General features: G+C 39.7%; 1 pseudogene; it reads right to left on the bottom strand.

Annotated features, from left to right (window-relative positions):
* Positions 1-1,925: 1,925 nt before the first annotated feature.
* On the bottom strand, positions 1,926-2,837 carry LOC122739032 (annotated as a pseudogene).
* Between the last annotated feature and the right edge of the window lie 223 nt (positions 2,838-3,060).

The following is a 3,060-nucleotide window of genomic DNA, read 5'->3' as shown; positions in this document are numbered from 1 at the left end:
CACCATCATGTGTTCTTTGAATTTTCTTGGATCATTGTATTGCTCAGAAAAACTAAGTCAATCATAGTTGGCCATTGACATGTAGCTGTTACTATGTAAAAATGTTCTCTTGGTTCTGTTCACTTCACTTTGCATCAGTTCATATAAGTCTTTCCAGGTTCTTCTGAAATCTGCCAGCTTTCATTTCTTATAGCACATGGTATTCCATTACAGTCATATAGCACAACTTGTTCAGAGCCATTCACAAGACAGAAATTGGACTAGACCTAAAACTTAATAGAAGAGGGTGACAGAGCTACATCTGGAGAGCAGGATAGGTGATTGCCACGGATGACTTCCTCAGCTTACAATTTTAGTGAGGGGCAGCTAGGTGGAGCAGTGATAGAGCACCGTCCTGAGGTCAGGAGTACCTGAGTTCAAAATCCGGCCTCAGACAAGTACTTAACACTTACTAGCTGTGTTGACCCTGGGCAAGTCACTTAACCTCAATTGCCTCACTAAAAAACAAAAGCAAAAACAAAAAACAAACCAATTTTATTGAGACTGGCTCAAGAGTTGTCTTTAGAATGTCCATGCCCTCATTCTTCACTTCTATTTCCTAACACCAGACTCTTTTTTACTGACTCCCTCATTGGAGGAGACAGAAATGCTGTAGAAGTTTTTAAACAAAAATCCAGGGTGAATAAAAAGTCACTCTATTGGTTTCCAGCTATTATCATAACTCTTTGAGCTTTCGTCTGTATCTCCTCCCCCAAACCTAGTATTTCTGGCTTGAATGCTGATGGCTAAGTGAATTCTCTGATCAATGATAAGACACTTATGTGACTCTCTAGGTTGTGTATAAAAGGAACTCTCCTGGTTAGGGTCTTTGGCTTCTCTACAGAATAACCTGTTGATGCCTGAAGATTTCCCCTGTAGTCTGCCATTGCGTAATTCTACCAGAGGTGCTCCCCCTGATGCTGAAATGTAACCTAACCACAAGTAATAAAAATTCTCATTGGTCCTTGTGTTCCTACAAATTTGAATCCAACCTTCTATAGACTACACCCAACTGAGTGAAAAGAGAAATCCAACTATTAATATGATCTATAGAATTAGAGCTAGGAGGGACCTCATAGGTCATCCAGTTTCAACTCCCTCATTTTACCAATAAGGAAATTGAGGAGAGAGAGATTAAGTAATTGCCCAAGATCACACAGAGAATAATTGAGAGAATGGGGATTTGAACCTAATGCAGATGCAACCCCCAAATGCATTGCTCTTTTCACTACAGATATACTGCTCCCCTCTGGGCAAAAATATTGCATTATTTTGTATTAGAATAGCATTATCTGAAAAACAGTGTGGGCTTTTGAAAAGAGGTTTTGACATGGTTCAGGAAACTGGTACTTGCTATTTGAAGAATGTAACATCCTTGAGTGGCAAAGGACTGGATTTTTCTGTCTTTGAATACCTAGTACCTAATAGTACCTGGACATAGAGAGAGGCAAAAAATTTATTAAATTAAATTAACCTTAGGAAAATTATGTGAACTGTTCAACTACTGAGTTTCTTCATCTCTAAAGAATTCTTATCTGTCTCCATCACATAAAAATCATAAAGTTCATGAACTGTGCCTTATGAAGAAACCAATATAGGTTTCTTTGATGCTTTCAAAGGTCATCCGACTGAGTGAGTTGTCTACCACTCAAAAGTTCAACAAACTCTACTCCTTCCTCTACTAGGCAATTCTTGTTGATATCTGATGGATTCTCTGTGGGAAATTTAAGGGGGGATGTGGAAAATAAGCTTAAATTATCTTTCTTATCATGAATTATAGAGTAAAAGACAATGTATAATTTCCTGAACAATTAAATTAGAATATGGCTCTGGCTATGAAGGACAAGAGAACATTCCCCTACTAGGACTTTTCTTCAGGGGCTCCATTAATATCTCTGTGTCCTCAGACTGTAGATGAAAGGGTTCAGCATGGAGGTCACCATTGTATACATCATACCAGAGATGATGTCTTTGATATTAAGAGCTACTAGAGGAGGGGAAAAAATACTGGCCAATGATTGTCCCATAATATAAAGATACCACAGAGAGGTGTGAGCCACACGTGGGACAAGGCTTTGCAGATCCCCTTGGTAGAAGGGGATCTTCAGGATGGTGACAACAATACGGATGTAGAAAGAAAAAAAAAACAAGTATAACATGTTTAATGGCAGTGTATGACTGCTACCCCTAAAGTGAATATCACTACTTTATCAAGGGAGATATCTGAGGCGGATAGCTTGAGCAAATGCACCAGGTCAGCAGAAGTAGTGGGGCTAATGGGTTTGTCTGCACAAGAGGATAGTCGGGCCAGAGAGGGTGGTGGTCAAGGAGCTGGCACAGGAGAGGATCCAGACCCAAACCAACAGCATCTGCAGAGATTCTGGCTCATGACTGTGGTATAGTGGAGAGGGTGACAGATGGCACACATAGGCGATCATAAGCCTTGCAGTGAGTAGGAAGCTATCCAGATCAGTAAAAGAATATGAAGAAATACATCTGTGAGATGCAGCCATTGTAAGGAAATGGTTTGCTCCCTGTCTGCATGTTCACTAGCATCTTTGGGGCAGTGACTGATGAAAAACAGATATCAGTGAAGGCCAAGTAACTGAGGAAAGAAATACATAGGGGTATGAAGGTGAGAGTCTAATCTGATGAGCAAGATGATAAGCAGGTTCCAAAACAGTGTGGTGAGATACATACCAGAATAGGGATGTAAAAGAAGACCTGGTGGGTGTGGTCTGATGGGGAGTCCCAGGGAGAAGGAATTCAGAGACACTTGTCCTGTTGTCACTTCCCATGCTGTTTTACTAACTGCTGTAGAAAAGGGAAATCAGAATATCTATCAATAAGTCAGAAAAATCAGAAAGTATTAAATACAGCCTTCATAGACAAGATTTAGAATACTGACGTATAGAATGTTAGAGTTAAAAGAGAACCTAGTACATAAAGTGTTAGAACAGAAGGAACCTTAGAACTTAAAAGTGGTAGTACCTATTACAATTAAATCTGAAAAGGTACATG

This window comes from Dromiciops gliroides, chromosome 2 (genome assembly GCF_019393635.1).
Source record: "Dromiciops gliroides isolate mDroGli1 chromosome 2, mDroGli1.pri, whole genome shotgun sequence".
NCBI lineage: Eukaryota > Metazoa > Chordata > Mammalia > Microbiotheria > Microbiotheriidae > Dromiciops > Dromiciops gliroides.
The sequence above is the reverse complement of the archived record's forward strand: the minus strand, read 5'-3'. Positions and strand labels throughout refer to the sequence as shown.